General features: G+C 48.7%; 3 non-coding genes across 3 annotated transcripts; 2 read left to right on the top strand and 1 right to left on the bottom strand.

Annotated features, from left to right (window-relative positions):
* Positions 1-719: 719 nt before the first annotated feature.
* Trnag-gcc (transfer RNA glycine (anticodon GCC)) lies at positions 720-790 on the bottom strand. Its single transcript has one exon. It is a non-coding gene; the product is annotated as a tRNA-Gly (tRNA).
* Positions 791-13158: 12368 nt separating this feature from the next.
* On the top strand, positions 13159-13228 carry Trnas-gcu (transfer RNA serine (anticodon GCU)). Its single transcript has one exon. It is a non-coding gene; the product is annotated as a tRNA-Ser (tRNA).
* A 73-nt stretch (positions 13229-13301) lies between these two features.
* On the top strand, positions 13302-13371 carry Trnas-gcu (transfer RNA serine (anticodon GCU)). The gene has a single exon. It is a non-coding gene; the product is annotated as a tRNA-Ser (tRNA).
* Positions 13372-17539: the final 4168 nt, after the last annotated feature.

Genomic DNA, 17539 nt, shown 5'->3' with positions numbered 1-17539 from the left:
TCAAGGTCTGTAAGCACAGTTTCCTTTATATTCAATAGGTTAAGGTAATTGGTTAGCTCACCAGTCGGAGTTGGTTCCGTCTGCGTAAGAGTCGTCCTGTCGTCGATGATAGCACAATAGCACATTTCCGTCGTAGTCTTTCCATGTCGTCACGTCGGGAATTAAATGGCTCGTGGTGACTTGGATCATTCTTCGTTTCTCTCCCAGCGGTCATCCCGTTGATCGCGTCTATCGGTCGTCTTTTTCATGGAGCTCGCTTCATCGTCTGGGGTTTTCAACTGCTCTTCTTATCCTGGTCACGGCACCATACTGTTGAAAACGAGGAAGCGGAGCCGAAGTAGAGAACGTCATGTTTATTTGACGCTGAGCAAAAAAAAAAGAAACTTTAGAAAAATGGAATGCGGGTGCGCGCTCGGGTCCACGCTCGCTTCTCACTTCTTCGTCTTCCCTGCTCTTGCCGAGCATAATATTTAACAGCAAATCCACCATTTATGTATGTATTAAATGTGAATGGAGCGAAACGTGAGAGACCACACAGGCATGACCCCGAGCCGCACTTCGGTGAACGGTATACCTTATGAAATGAAAAAAATGCGTTTTGATTACAGTTCTTTTGCTTTACCTAATCCTCGCGTGTGCTTCTGAGCTTCTGCGACGTTCCTTTATAAAAGAAATGTTATACTATTTCATGTCGTCTCTCTTTAAAATATGACAAAAATTGCGTCGGCCGGGAATCGAACCCGGGCCACCCGCGTGGCAGGCGAGTATTCTACCACTGAACCACCGACGCCGACGCTCTGGCTGCTCAACAGCACTCCAAATATAGTGCGGAAAATTGCGCAACGGGTACCGCTGTATGTGGGTCAGTCGGTTCGCGGATGTGCAAGTATCCACAGACAGCTCGCTTTGCTAGCGGAAAAGGCTGTTTTGCGACGCAAGATACCGCCTTGTAGAAATGGATGGATGGTCGTACAATAGATTATTCATATAGCACAAAGCGAGATTGTGGTATGTACTTGAAACAATGTATTTGTATGTGCGAAACATTCATAACACTGCCGGCTTTATCATGAATTTGAGCAGCAGATCATTGATTAACGTATAATAAAATGATTCGTGACGCTCTTTTAGAAGGAAATATTGCCCATAATTAGATTCCAGGTGAAGGATACCAGGTTTTAGAAAGGCTGCATTGCCCACGCAGTGATGCTACCGAGGACTTCTGATTTGGAGCAATTTTTGGAGCAGCAAAATTTCTGTTTTGGAGCACTTTGGAGCAGCAAAATTTTCATATTGGAGCACTTTGGAGCAGATAATTTTGCATCTGGGAGCACTTTGGAGCAGCGACTTTTACATCCTGGAGTGCAATACAGAAGCATATTGCATTAACATTCAAGCACCTGAGTATTATTATGAGGCTCTTATGAAGGCTAGAAATATTTCGATTCATTGCAAATCTCATGGAAAAAATCAACTCAGGAGCATAGGCGTGCGCACAGGGAGGGCAGGGGGGGCGGCCGCCCACCTCCCAATCACCTAAGAGGGGGGGGAGCGCAATATGGACACTCTCGGCGGATTTTTGCCGTCGCCGTTGCCGTAATTTTCCGTATAAAGTCCAAATTAATAACATCACCACGCGCATTCTAGCCGCGGGTAAAAGCCCGCGAGCGCTAGCGACGAACGTGGCTGAAGCGGAGATTAAACTAGCCGGCCGTCTGTCTCCGCCGCACGGACAGCGCATGAGATAACATCTTCCCGCGTGCGGGCCTGCCGTCGATTGCTCATCAAACAGAGAAGAAACGCCCCGCCCGTCTTTCATAAGGAGCATGAAGGGACGCCAGGGGAGCGGAAGGGGGGGGGTAGCGCATCGTTCGAAGGGCACAGTCGCTTGCGCGCGCGCTATCTCGAGGCATCAGGAGACGGCTCGTAAACTTGCTGTGCTCTCAACGCTTACTTCGCGTTTAGAGAACTCAGAGCAAGAAAACGCTTCGGTTCCTAGAGCGGCCATATTCCCTTAAACTAGTGTTTTGTTGAGTTACGCGAGATCGGATCCATAAGAGTTAGCTGCTAGTCTTACTTCGTTTCACAATACAATTTTTTCGTATGGCATTCATTGCTTCGCTCTTAAGCGAAACTGGGTTTTTTTAGCCGTTAGCTATTGACCCCCGAAAGCGAGGGGCGGACGTGTAACATGGCGTAGCCGCTTCACTGTGGGCCATCAGCGACGGGCCCGCTACTGACAGCTGCGCATTTGCGGCTGCTCCGACCAGGAGATATGATTTTACTAATGAGATGACATTTTTAAAAAAGCAAGCAAAAAATTCGAATTGAAACCCTAGCACGTGAGCTCGAAAGGGCAGGGCCTTTTAGGGGGTATTTACCGCAGAGTGATTACAAACTCGGACGCGTGCTGGCGGAAGGAATTACAAAAAAGCTGTTCTGGATGAAGATCCATGGATAAAGTATATCTGAGGAAAAGTGTCAACGCGTTTCCACCGTTCGCGTGCTCTTCCATAAACGCGAAGCAAGGAAAATTCGACATTGTCCCATATAACTACTGCGAGTGATCCCAGATTTCATTCCGCGATGTCCGGAAACAGAAGTGACAGACATTTTAGCGGCACTCATGTAGTTATTACTGAACATTGCTTTCCTTACGTCGTGCGACGCTTGAAACGAGCTATCAGCAGCGTTTCTGGAACAGACGACGTCCGCCTATGAATCGCCGTCGCACTTTCTCGCTACCGATAGGCCTAGATGTGGTGGTGGTGGTAAAAACATTTATTAGAAAAAAAGAAAACAAGGGAGGTATGCAGGCACTACCCCTTAAGGGGACGGCACCTACAAACAGTAGGTGGGGCTCCCTAGTACGGGACCCCATTGGCGTCGGCTGCTGCCTGGGCTCGTCGGACCAAGGCCTTTTGGGCCTGAAGTCAGAACAGCCAAGCAGGGTCGCCTCCCACTCCTCCCGGGTTGGGTTGGGGATAGGGGGTATAGCAGGATTGGAGGGGCAGGCCCACACCATGTGGTAGATGTCCGAAGACTTCTCCCCACAGTGCGAGCAACTGCGCGAAAAGGCGGGGTCGAAGTGTTTCAGTGCTGCCGGGCACAGCATAGTGTACAGACGGAGTAAAAGCCGCTCCTCCGCTTTACTTAAGCCTTTACACGGGCGTGGATAAAGGCTGTGGTCAGATTGGTAATGCTGCACAATTTCGCCGAAAGAATAGACAGGATTAAATTCGAGGTCTTCCTGATCGCGGGAGGCGAGTGGGAATGCCCGGTAAGAGAGCGCGCGGGCGGCGGCGTCGGCTGCCTCACGAGCCTCTGCGGAGAGCGCGTTTTGCTGTCGAGCCGACTTGCAGAACAGAAGCTGCATCGGCACCGTGCATGGCATCGTGGCTTACTCGGAACGCACGCGCGAGCGCTATTTATTCAGCGGAATAATTCTTGGTCCATGATTGCGACTTTATCGGCAGCCCCAAGATCGAGCTGCACATGTTCTGACGCGCCGGCGGTGCGATTGCCGTTGATAGACGCCCCCAAACCCGAGACTTTGGCGCAGTTTGGCGCAAATTTCGTCGATATTATCAGGATGGCGCAGTAAATACAATTTGGCGCACTTTGGCGCAGTTGGCGCAGGAGTGGAATCACTGCCCACGGTGTCTGTCGAAGGAAAAGACGACACCGGTCCCGTTCGATTTAGCCTTCAACTCACTCCGACTTTCTCCCATTTCACTATTGCTTCGAAAAAAATTTAATTTTTACGTTTCGCGAGCCTGCCGTCAACCATGCAGGAACCAAAAAGAATAAAAGGGGGCGTAACGTGACAATCTTCAAGCCCTTTCATAAAAAGATTCAGGGATAAACGGTCCCTTGTCACGAGATAAGCAAGCGCTAGTATTGGTCGGCTAGCTTTGATTGCGTCTGCGGTGGCCGTTGCGGGGGCCTAGGCACGGCGCACGGAGACCCGGTAAGCGAGAGAGGCGTGGTCACAGTAGGTTGGCTTACTAAGTCTACCTAAATCATGCAATGCTCCCTCCTAGCTTTCTTTTTTCTCTTCCTCCATGGCATTACCTCGATCTTTGGTCACCGTTGAACGCATGGCGCACGGGCTATAGTTCTGTCAAAGAGGAAGAAATGGGCTCCTTGGGTCCATGTGTAACCGCGATCATCTGTTTTACACAAATGTCCCGGAAACGTATGTTTAATGTTATACATATACAGCAGGTGCACTGGTTATTGCGGCCATCCTGGACAGTGGCCTCGCAATAGTGTGTGCCACGCCTTGTAGCCTTGCACCACATCTATCCCTGCGCGTCCACATTCCCGCAATTAATTTTATGGATAATTATACTGATTGCAGACAACGAATTTATAGGGGTTCAGTACTAGTAAGATATCTGAACCTGGGTAGAATATGACTACAACGTTAGTTCAGATTGATTGGTTATCCATACTTATTTGACATTAGCGCAGAATTTATAAACAAGGACACACAGAGATAGTTAAAGAGCAGGCGCCAGCCCGTTGAACAGGAAATGTAACTAAGCAAAGCGTTGTTTAGATTCAGATGAGAATCAATACTTATTAGTTTCTTTAGCTCTCTAAACGTGTAGGTATGCATTAAAATTTAGCCTGAACGAACTCTTTGTTCAGTTGCACTTCTTTTTCAGCGGGCTCGCACCGGCTCTTTTGGTGACTGTGTTCGTACGTCTCCTTTTTTTTTTGGATTACGTGCTAGAAATTCGAATATGATTATTCAGACCAATAACGACCTTTCGCCAATTTTCGTACATTTTAAACAGGTTGTATCGAAAAATGTTTTCAGGTATCTTCATCACCCAGAGGCATATTTACATTATTTTATACAAAGACGCCACATGTGGCGCACCAAGTTAACATCTAGGGCAGGATGAAATTGAAAAGATATTTTTAAAAAATTCGGCAGATCCCCCGTACCCCGCCACCCTCCGAAAGCTTTGTGCAACTAGCGTGGTTTGGCACTGCCTCCAAGATCGGAGGCACCTCACCTGGTTTTGCACTGCCTCCGTGATCAGCCTACCTTTGACCAAGCTACAATGTCATCTTATGAAGGTGTAGTCTTATGCCACAGGGGAGAAGGGACTAGACGGCTGAACGGGAATCGACGCCAGCACGGAACACGAGCCGTAGCTTCACGTGACACTGCGAAGCGCCGTCTTTATGCTCTTGTCTTGAGGTGGCGCGCTCTGCGGTTTTGCTCGCCGCCCAAAGGAGTGCGCTCCCGCGTCAATATATGGGCTTACGTCACATGACGTCACGCCAGAATTGTGAGGACATGATAACGTCACAAATTTTTGCGATTTGTGACGTCATCACGTGATGATCATCTTTTGCACCACTCGTCCCCGACGCCGCAGGACGCGAGACGCCGCCGTCGCCGACGGTAAATTTCGTGTTTAGTGAGGCGTATAAGGTTTCGCCTTAATAATAAATAACAAAAAAATTCGGCAGATCCCACTCGTTGTCGGAATCGGTTTCATGCGAAGCAGTCAGCGAGTACTTCTATGCTCTATTTTATGGGTTTGAGCCAAGCGTTACCGGGTGGATCGACGTGTTTTTGTTAGTGTAGTAGCTGTGTGCACATCGTGGGCATACCAGGCATGCCGACAACACTGGCGTCTAAAGGGTAATTTATGGTGCGACGTAACGTCAGCCATCACGTTAGAGTATTTGTCAGTATTATCGAAACTAAGTGCACTTTATGGTGCAGTCATGTGAATATCGTACGTAACTTTCGTTAATGTATTCCTCCGGGGTCGAGCAAAACTTCAGTATAGCTTGCTGAGTCATACGAATAGAAATGTAATGTTTATTAGACTGCTATAAAAGCGGAGCCAACACTGGAACCACTGACGTCTATCTGATATGACGGCTGTATCGTAGAAGTACAGTTGTAGTATTTATTGCTTTCTTGTAAAATTAGATAGCCGGGGGCACTATAGCCACAACTGACATTGCACCGACATTGCGCTTGCATAGGCTGTTTTTCCAAACCAGTTCATAGACCTGGCTTCGCTCTATGGTATAATACCCGAATGCCACGCAGAATGCTATGCTTGGGTTCGATTCCTGCTGGGATCCTAATTTTCATTCTTTCCATTCGTCGGGTCAACGCTGGCGATGTCGGTTTTTCTTAAGGCTCTCGCATTTAAATTATCTGTAGTCGCCGTTCCTGGGTAGATATAAACTGTCAATCACCTGTGGCGCATACCCGTACACCGCGGCCCGTGGTAAACGCGTATGCGCCACACGTGTCTGGAGGAAAGGGTTTCACGACGTACGCGGCAGGATTTTCACGTTATTCATGTCATGACCCGACAGTCATATTCGTGAAATCCTCTTACCCTCCCATGCCAATTTTGGTCGACACCAAGTTAATGAGGCGATCATGAGAGCGCCCAGACGTAGGCGGCTAGATAGATAAATAGATACGTAGACAGAAACGCTCAAACTGCCAAAGGTTCGCTAAGAGATGCTTCGCATTTAAAATCTTGCTTTTCTCGATGAATGCGCTATTGTACTGCCACCCATCCATTTTACAACACAGTACCTTTCGTCGCAATAGAATTTCTTTCTCTACCAAAGAGCGCTGTTCGCGCAGAGTTGCACCTCCGCGAGCCGACAGCTGTAGGCGTTGCGCAATATTCCGACCTATTTTTTGGAGCGCGGTTCTGCAAGTTGAATGTCGGCGTCGGTGGTTCAGTGGTAGAAGAGATTTCCCCCAGTTTACGCGGCTCCCTGTGACGCTACAAAAATCTCTTGGGCTTTTGCACGGAAGGTGGCCTTCAAAGCCGGACCATTTTGCGAATGTGCACTGGACGGAAACACCGACAAGGTACCTCGGTGTTCCCCTTGAATGTTATAACGGCAGCGAGGAGTATTGGTCACTTCAAACAAAAGAGACGAAGGAAAAAGCAGACAGGTGGAAAGGCATGAACCTGTCTGTTTTTGCTAGGGCTACTGTGTGCAACATGTTTTTTATCACTAAACTGCGGTGCGTAATGCAGGTGCTACATTGTTCAAGGATCAACGTGCAAAGGCTGCACAGAGTGTTCGCAGTTTTTATATGGGCCTCGGAATGGGAAAGGTGCAGACGGACCGATTTGTTCAGGCGCGTGAAGGACGGGGGTCTCGGTTTGGCGCACCTATTTGTGAGACGATTAGTAAACAGATTTTTGTTTTTCCGTGACGTCAGGGATCCGTTTTTGCGTACGGTATGCCAGCTCAGGTTAGGCAGTGCCTTACCAGAACTTGTTGTCACTACGGATAGCCGGCCCGTGACGTTGCGTGGCTATCTCATGGAAGTGGTAGACAGTGTACGTTTTTTATCTGTTCGCTTTTCGTTGGATTATCTAGGAAGTGTTAGAAGAAAAGAATTGTACAAAGATGTATGTGATATGGTTTTGCCAATACCATTGTACAGGGCCATATACAGTGGAAGACCGGGACAAAATGTACTGAAGCGGGTGAGAAACACGCAGGTACCTACAGGGGTGAAAACATTTTTCTTCAAGTTACACACAGGAACACTATCAGTAAAGACTTTCACAGAGGAACGGGGCTTTTTTACACCATGGGGGTCACACTGCTTGATATGTAAGAAACCAGAAACAATAGACCATGTTTTTTTGCATTGTTGGGAAGGGGTACATTTTTGGTACATTTTGCAGAGGACAATAAAGAAAGATTTTCCACTGGATCCACACGGGATAAGGTATCTCGCAGTAACGAATGATGAGGGGGTCCCATTTGATGTAGTGATGTTGACCGGTCTCCATTGTATATGGCGTGCGCGAAGGGCCGGATACCACTTCGACCCGGATGCAAAGCCAGCAGTAATTTATTTCAGGCAAAGCATGTCTGCATTCATTGAGTGTAGCAAAATACAGGAGATCGAGCCAGAATGGTTGTCAAGGTTTGAACCTCTGGCCACCCTTAAATATTTTTATGAGGACAACATCAGGCTATAGGGACTCATGGCAATGCTTGTTCTTTTTTATTGTATTATGTGTGTGCAATGATTGCCCTGTACAATGTCCAAGCCAGGCAATAGATAAAAAAAAGTGGTTCAGTGGTAGAATACTCGCTTGCCACGCGGGTGGCCCGGGTTCGATTCCCGGCCGACGCAATTACTTTTTCTTTACGAAAGCTATGGATTATTACGCAATAAAACATGCCACGAACACAGTGCTGAACACACGGCGTCGGTGGTTCAGGGATTCCACTTCCGGCCGCGATAGCGAGCGGACGCATTTGGGTTGGGCTCTGTCGGAGCGGTATCAGCGGCCGTTTCTGGCCGCGGAAACAGGGTGTCTGCTGCCTCGGATAACGAGTATCGCGTTGTTTTGCCTAGTCTGCCATCAGGAAGTTTAGTTTTGAATACGGTTTCCATGCATGGGGATGTGAGGGCCCGGCCCTATCGTGTAGAAGACTTCAGGGATACGCTGAGTGATTTGAAATTGCTCCCCGAGGTTTCGTCCTTGGGGGCGTATCAAATGAATCACGTATAGGCAGTCACGTTCAAGTGTGCGGAAGGCGCGAAGAGGCTGCTCGAAAAAGCCGACGTGAAAGTGAAGGGCCAGCGTTGCGTCCTCATTGACCCGTCGAAGAAGGAACTGCGGTTGAAGTTGCACTGGCTCCTGCCTACCGTTCCCGACGACGACGTACGGGCGGCCTTGCTGAACTACGGAAGAGTGACGGATATAGTCAAGGAACCCTGGAAGGTCAGCGGCGTGTCTGACAAGGCCTCAACGACACGTACCGTGACAATGAACCTGAAGGCAGGAATCAAGCCAGAGGATATACCCCATCATCAGATAAGGATTGCTGGTGAGCTTGCCCTTGTGGTAGTGCCGGGAAGGGCACCTCTATGTCTTCGCTGTCAGTGCACCGGGCACATTCGCCGGGACTGTAAGGTGCCGCGCTGCACGCTGTGTCGTCGCTTTGGCCACACCGAGACAGAATGCGTGCGTACCTACGCCAGTGTCGCGGGGCCCGTGGGGAGTGACGACAACTCGGAGCTGCTAATGGATGAAGCCGATTCGGAAGCAGCAGCGAGTGCTGAGACAGAAAGCGCTACGACGGACAGTGCACCGGCTGAACAAATCTCAGGCGAGAAAGTTCGAGCGGGGCCGGCGAACTTCAAAGGCGAAGGCGCACTACCGGTTACAGATGAAGCCTCAGAAGCAGCACTGGTCAGGGATGAGAAGAGCAAAGCGTCAGCGGCGGGTGGCAAGAAGGAAGCGGAGGAGGCAATGGACATTTCTAAGGAAGGCGCCGCGACTAATAAGCGACCACACGAAGGCGTCGAGGGAGAGGGTTCTTCTACGGACCTGATCAGCGCCGGAGAGCCACCACCAAAAGCAGCCCCCCCCAGCGTCGGGCAACGTTGCGGCCAAGGCCGACCATCCCACAAGACCGGAGGCTGACGGCGTCGACACCATCGACGCCGCCACCACCGCCACCGGTTACATAGCAGTGCGCTTAGGAAGCCCCGTTCTAAGTATCGGGCCCCACGGTAATTTGTCGTCAAGGGTAAGCCCCATACACTGGGTCTCTATTATACTATATTATTGCAATGGCACTGCCTGATAAACCCTTGCCCTTCGCCACAATCAATGTTAGAGGGCTTGCAGCTAGGAGAAGGCAATTGCAGTTGTATAGACTGACGATGGAACAAGATTTAGATATCATTGCCGTACAAGAAACGAAAATTGAAGGTGACGTCGAGACCAAGAGTATGGTGCTTCCTTTCACGTCAAGGTACTAGGCGGCTGTTAGTCACGCCGTTGGGAGATCCGCGGGGTGTGTCCTTTTTGTGCGCCAACACCCAGGCCTTGAAGTGAAGGCTGTGAGGTCAGACTCGGCAGGACGCATGGTCGTCTGCGACATTGTTTTTGGTTCAGTAGACTGGCGAGTGATATGCCTTTATGCTCCTAATGCACTCGATGAAAGAAGACAGTTCTTCGAGAGTATTAGAAACTATTGCAATATTGAAGGGAATCTGGTGCTTATGGGAGACTTTAATTGTGTTCTGGCAGCACGCGATAAATCGAGTGGTACAGCATATGGAGACGCTAGCACGGCTGAGCTTCGCAAAATAATTGATGAATATGGGCTCGAGGACGTGGCGGAATTTGGATGGCGGCCGAAATGTGCGCTTCACGCATTTTCAAGCATCCAGCCACGCCCGGCTTGACAGAGTGTACGTTCCGGGCGAACTGATAACGCTTGCGCAAGAGTACCGAGTGCAGTATATTTCATTTAGTGACCACTGCCTAGTCTCGTTTGATATTAAAAGCAAAGCGGAAAGTAGAAATAAGTTCGCATGGGAATTGTGGAAGCTCAATGCCAAGATTTTAAACGATGAGGTTTTCTGCGAAAAAAGTGTTAGCCTCGCTTGAAGAGATTAAGAACCGAGCAGACACAACAGTAGGCGAACAATGGGAAACTTTCAAACAAAAAACGAAAAAGAAGGCACTGGAACGATCCAGCGCTATAAAGCACGAGAAGAATAAATACGAGGCAGACCTGCGGAAAAGCTTGCAAATGCTTACATATGAAGAAAGCCTAGCTCCTGGGACGTTCAGGGACGATATCTGTGCGCTCAAGCAGAAGCTTGAGCAGACGGATATCGAACGCTATCGCGGGGCGTTGATCCGAGCTAGAGTAGATGCAATGATAACAGGTGAGGCACCAACTAAAAGAGCCCTCGCAAAGGAAAGGAAGTGGGCCCGCAGGAACGTAATTTACGAAGTAGAACAAGACGGTGTTATCTTGAATGAACAGACAGACATCGAACACGTGTTCACGATGTACTACAAACAGTTCTTTGCCTGTAGCCCGGTTGACGCGGAAAGTTGCAAGTCAGAATTCATGTCTTCAATGCCAAAGATTGATAACAGTTCAAAAGAGACTTTAGAGCGCCCGATTACGGCCGAGGAAATAGCGGTGGCTATTGATGACTTAAAACCGGGGAAATCTCCTGGGCCCGATGGGCTAGGAGCTGATTTTTACAAGGCGTTCAAGTACGAAGTAGCCCCTATACTAGCTAATGTTTTTCAGAAGATGCATATGAACGTAAGCGATTACCGCCTTCATTCCTGTCCACGCACACAGTTCTGATCCCAAAAACAGACGATCGTGACACGTTAAGGCAGGTAACGGCATATCGCCCTATCAGCTTAGCGAATGTCGACTACAAGGTGTACATGAAAGTTTTGGCGAAAAGACTACAAGCGGTTATTAAGGATATAGTTTGGCCGCACCAGACGTGCGGTATAAAAGACCGGTCAATTTTCACTAACATTCACACGGCGAGAAGCATACTGGAGTGCTGTGACGTATTAGGCAAACAAGTCGCAATGCTCCAGCTCGATCTAGAGAAAGCGTTCGATCGCGTACCGCACGAAATACTGTTTGCGATTCTGGAATATATAAACGTGGGATCCGTTATCACGGAGGGAGTCGCAATGGCGTGCAGGGGCTGCACAACGAGGCTAATAATCAACAAATCCGTGGGAGAGCTTATCGAAGTGCAGCGGTCGGTGCGACAGGGTCGCCCCCTCTCACCGCTACTTTTCGCTTTATATATCGAGCCCTTGTGCCTCAGTGTAATAAGAGCTAGCTGTATAAATGGCTTTAAGATACAGCAAGTTGAGGTAAAACTACTCGCATACGCGGATGACATAGCAGTGTTTTGCGGGGACCACGCCAGTGTCGCGAATACCGTGGAAATTGTGAAGCGTTTTTGTGCTACTAGCGGCAGCGCTGTTAACTGGGGCAAGAGCCTCGGAATCTGGCATGGAGCTTGGCCAGTGACACCCAACACGTTTGCCAACATGCAATGGGTTTCCACACCCACGAGATACCTAGGCGTCCCTTTAGAGTTTTATCGCGACAGTGAACCCTACTGGCAGAACCAAGTTTTGGAAATGCGCGCAAGGGCGGAGAAGACAAAAGGGTCAGAATTGTCTATGTTTGCCCGCAGCACTGTGTGCAATATCTTTTTTGTTACGAAATTGTGGTATGTGCTAAGCGTTTTGCACTGCTCTCGCACTAACGTACAGAAGTTGCACAGAATTCTGGCTGTTTTTGTTTGGGGGTCGGTTTGGGAGAGGACAAGCCGTACCAACCTGTTCCGACGTGTACGTGATGGAGGCCTCAGCCTGTCGCATTTATTCCTGAGGCAAGTAGTGAACCGGTTCTGTTTCCTACGTGATGTGAAGGACCCCTTTTTACGTACTGTACTACAGCTTAGACTAAGTAAACTTGTGCCTGATTTTGTTGTATCCACCGAATTTATTGCAGGAGGGGTTTTCGGTTTCCTGAAGGAAGTTGTGGCGGCTTATAAATTCTTGCGTGCTCGATTTTCTTGTGAATATTTGTCGGAAGTGAAACGAAGGAAGTTGTACAAGGACCTCGTCGATGTACTTCTTCCTGTGCCTCTGTATCGCGCCATGTACAGTGCCAATCCAGGAAGCGATGTTCTGAAGCGTGTAAAACGAATGTATGTTGCTCCAGGAGCCAAGACCTTTTTCTTCAGGTTGCACACCGGGACACTAGAGGTTAAAACATGGATAAAGGAAAAGGGAATGCATGTACCTTGGGGTGTGCACTGCTTTATATGTAGAAAGCCTGAGACCATTGAGCATGTCTTTTTAGAATGCTGGGAAGGCGTGTTCTTTTGGGACATACTGCAAAGAACGCTGAAAAAAGACTTTCCCCTAGACCCGCGAGGAATCCCTTTCCTATCTGTGGAAAATGAAGACGGCGTCCCATTTGACGCAGTTATGCTCATGGGATTGCACTGCATATGAAAGGCCTGCATGGCCGCACGTCATGTCGATGTAGATGCAAGGTCGGCACAGGAGTATTTCCGTGAATCAGTGGGCAGGTTCCTGGAAGCACACAAATCTTCGGAGCCGGTACCTGAATGGGTATCGAGGATCGAGCCACTCATGTATATGAAACGATTTTAGCCACCACATGTCAGCCATAGTTTGGCTGATCGTTTTATTCATGCCCACTTTACGCACTTATGTAATATGTATTCTTACGTTTGAACTCTGTGTTTGTGTTCCGATGTGTATGTCAAAGCAGGCAATAAAAAAAAAAGCGTCGGTGGTTCAGTGGTTGAATACTCGCCTGCTACGCGGGTGGCCGGGTTCGATTCCCGGCCGACGCAATTACTTTTTCTTTACGAAAGCTATGGATTATTACGCAACAAAACATGCCACGAACACAGTGCAGAACACACGGCGTCGGTGGTTCAGTGGTAGAATACTCGCCTGCTACGCGGGTGGCCGGGTTCGATTCCCGGCCGACGCAATTACTTTTTCTTTACGAAAGCTATGGATTATTACGCAATAAAACATGCCACGAACACAGTGCTGAATACACGGCGTCGGTGGTTCAGGGATTCCACTTCCGGCCACCGTAGTGAACGGACGCGGAATGCTGTGCTCCTCGAAAGGGGCGGTTTCAGCGGTCCAGCCGGGTCGCGGCATCAGGTTTAACGATACGAAGACGACACAGGACTACCAGATTATATTGCCCCAGTTGCCTACAGGTTTGACCGTAACCACCACTGTCTTTTTGCACGCGGACGTGAAAGCGAGGCCATATCGAGTCGAGCATTTCCGTGATTCTTTAGACCGTTTGCAGTTAATGCCGGAAGTGGTGGCTCTAGGAGCCTATCAAATGAATCACGTATGGGCGATTACCTTCAAGGACGAGAGTGCCAAAAAGAAGATATTATCGACCGCAGCATTCACCGTCAAGGATCACAGGTGTGTTGTGATAGATCCCAGCAATCAAGACGTCAGGATGAAGCTGTACTGTCTTTTGCACACCACACCAGACGAGGACGTAAGAAGCGCCGTGGCGCCTTACGGTACCGTAAGCGAAATTTCACGGGAGAAATGGCGTGTGCAAGGCTGTGCTGACAAAGGATCTCACACGCGTCTGGTGTCCCTTCGCTTGAAGGCAGGATACACTGTGGAAGACCTGCCGCATCAGCTCCGCGTCGGGGAGGACCACGCACTCGTGCACGTCCCTGGCAGACCACCGCTCTGCCTCCGGTGCCGCGGCACCGGACACATAAGGCGCGAGTGCCGAGTACCACGCTGTGGGCTCTGTCGTCGCTATGGCCACGACGAGACCCAGTGCGTGCGTAGCTACGCCAATGTGACAGGGTCTGGACGAAACGACGCCGTTGACGAGCACCTCATGGACCAGGCTGACGCGGAGGCGACCGTGTCGGGGGGTGGAGACTCAGCGAAACCTGATAGCGAACCACAGACGGAACTTTCTGAAAAGAACGTGGGCCGTAAAGACGACGACGCGGCCGCACCCGCCTATGACGCGAAGGAAATTGCAGACGCTGACACGGACACCAACAAGACAAGTACCACCGCGAGCACCGCACCTAACAGAGAAGAAAGCCATCAGGAAAGCACCGACATGGATTGCGACCCAAAGACGGTCGTAAAGAGACCGCGTGAACAAACCGAGGAAGACGGCACACCAGACGGAGGCTGCGCAGAAGAACCACTCCCGAAAACGCCGGTTTTCAGGCGACTTCCAATGAAATTCAAACCCAAGGTGCCGCTAGACAAGAGGACGGCACCGCCAGCAGACCCGCCTTAGCGGGGATGCTGACTGCAGACTTCGCGACAGAGCCTGGAACGGACGGGTAGCAGAGTGAACTCTGAAAATGTGTGCTGCTAGAGGAGACGCTTGGTCTTCGCCTGAAAAGACGAGACCACCTGACGTGGAGAGTCCGTTGGCCGCAAGTCTTCTTCCTGACGTGATGGGCCCTTCAAACGGTGTGAGTTTTGACCCCCTGCAGTCGGCATTAACGAATTCTGCTGTGGCCCTGAAAGTAGCCACCTTTAATATTCGCGGATTAACTTCTCAAAAATGGCAAGCGCAGTTAAAACGAATACTGAATGATAATGACATTGATATTCTAGCGGTGCAAGAATCAAAAATTGACAGCGAAGAACTAACTGAACGGCTGGCGAATAATTACAAAACAAACTATAACATATGTGTGTGTCATGCCAATGGCAGGTCTGGGGGGTGTCTGTTATTTTTAAAACAGTCTATCGGTATTAGTGAGGAAAAAGTCATTACTTCCGATAATGGGCGACTTGTACTTTGCGATTTTACTTTTTGTAAAAAAATGGCGAATAATTTGTGTGTACGCGCCTAATATAGCTTGTGAAAGAAAATGTTTTTTAAATGCGAAGCATTTCTTAGCGAACTTCTGCGAGTTCGAGCGTATCTGTCTATCTATCTATCTATCTATCTATCTATCTATCTATCTATCTATCTATCTATCTATCTATCTATCTATCTATCTATCTATCTATCTATCTATCTATCTATCTATCTATCTATCTATCTATCTATCTAGCCGCCTACGACTTTGTGCTCTCCTGGCCGTTTCGTTAATCGGATGTATACCAAAATTGGTATGGAATAACATGACCGTATTACGAACATAAATGACAGGTCATAACATGAAAATCGTGACATGGATGTCATGAACAGCATGATTTACATTCCACGGCCTTGGGGCTCTTGCGGACATTCCGTTAATTTCACATATACCAAAACTGGTAGGACGTGACAAGAGTTCATGGCGAACATAATGACAGGTCCTAACGTGAAAATCATGACACGCATGTCATGTGCGGCATGATTTACATGACATGGTCTCAGGGCGCTCGCGGCCGTTTAAATGAACGGATATATATGAAAACTGGTATGACGACACATTTCGACATGACGAACATAAGTGACACGTGGTAACATGAAAATCATGACACGCGTGTTTTGCACGTCATGATTTACATGCCACGCTCATGACGCACTCGCGGCCGTTTCGCTAGGTTGATATACACCAAAATTGGCATTGCGCGATGTGACTGTATGAAGAACATGAATAACAGGTGGTAACATGAAAACCATGACGTGCATGTCATGTATGTCATGATTTACATGCCACGCTCATGGTGCATTCGCGGCCGTTTCGCTGGCTTGATATAAACCAAAACTGGTATTGCGCGACACGACTGTATGATGAACGTAAATTAGAGGTGGTAACATGAAAATCATGACACGCGTGTCATGCACGACGTGATTTACATGCCACGCTCATGACGCACTCGCGGCCGTTTCGCTAGGTTGATATACACCAAAATTGGTATTGCGCGATGTGACTGTATGAAGAACATGAATAACAGGTGGTAACATGTAAACCATGACATGCATGTCATGTATGTCATGATTCACATGCCAGGCTCATGGTGCATTCGCGGCCGTTTCGCTGGCTTGATATAAACCAAAACTGGTATTGCGCGACACGACTGTATGATGAACGTAAATTAGAGGTGGTAACATGAAAATCATGACACGCGTGTCATGCACGACATGATTTACATGCCACGCTCATGACGCACTCGCGGCCGTTTCGCTAGGTTGATATACACCAAAATTGGTATTGCGCGATGTGACTGTATGAAGAACATGAATAACAGGTGGTAACATGTAAACCATGACATGCATGTCATGTATGTCATGATTCACATGCCATGCTCATGGTGCATTCGCGGCCGTTTCGCGGTCTTGATATACGCCAAAGTTGGTATTGCACGACGCGACTGTATGACGAACGTAAATTAGAGGTGGTAACATGAAAATCATGACATGCGTGTCATGTACGACATGATTTACATGGCACGCTCAAGGAGCGCTCGCTGCCGTTTCGCTAGATTGATATGCACCAAAATTGGTATTGCGCGATGTGACTGTATGAAGAACATGAATAACAGGTGGTAACATGAAAACCATGACGTGCATGTCATGTATGTCATGATTTACATGCCACGCTCATGGTGCATTCGCGGCCGTTTCGCTGGCTTGATATAAACCAAAACTGGTATTGCGCGACACGACTGTATGATGAACGTAAATGAGAGGTGGTAACATGAAAATCATGACACGCGTGTCATGCACGACATGATTTACATGCCACGCTCATGGTGCATTCGCGGCCGTTTCGCTGGCTTGATATACACGAAAATTGGCATAGCGCGACGCGACTGTATGAAGAACGTAAATTAGAGGTGGTAACATGAAAATCATGACACGCGTGTCATGCACGACATGATTTACATGCCACGCTCATGACGCACTCGCGGCCGTTTCGCTAGGTTGATATACACCAAAATTGGTATTGCGCGATGTGACTGTATGAAGAACATGAATAACAGGTGGTAACATGTAAACCATGACATGCATGTCATGTATGTCATGATTCACATGCCAGGCTCATGGTGCATTCGCGGCCGTTTCGCGGTCTTGATATACGCCAAAGTTGGTATTGCACGACGCGACTGTATGACGAACGTAAATTAGAGGTGGTAACATGAAAATCATGACATGCGTGTCATGTACGACATGATTTACATGGCACGCTCAAGGTGCG

The sequence above is a fragment of the Rhipicephalus sanguineus genome, chromosome 2, assembly GCF_013339695.2.
Source record: "Rhipicephalus sanguineus isolate Rsan-2018 chromosome 2, BIME_Rsan_1.4, whole genome shotgun sequence".
In the NCBI taxonomy this organism is placed as follows: Eukaryota; Metazoa; Arthropoda; class Arachnida; order Ixodida; family Ixodidae; genus Rhipicephalus; species Rhipicephalus sanguineus.
This window is presented reverse-complemented; position numbering and strand designations above follow the sequence as displayed.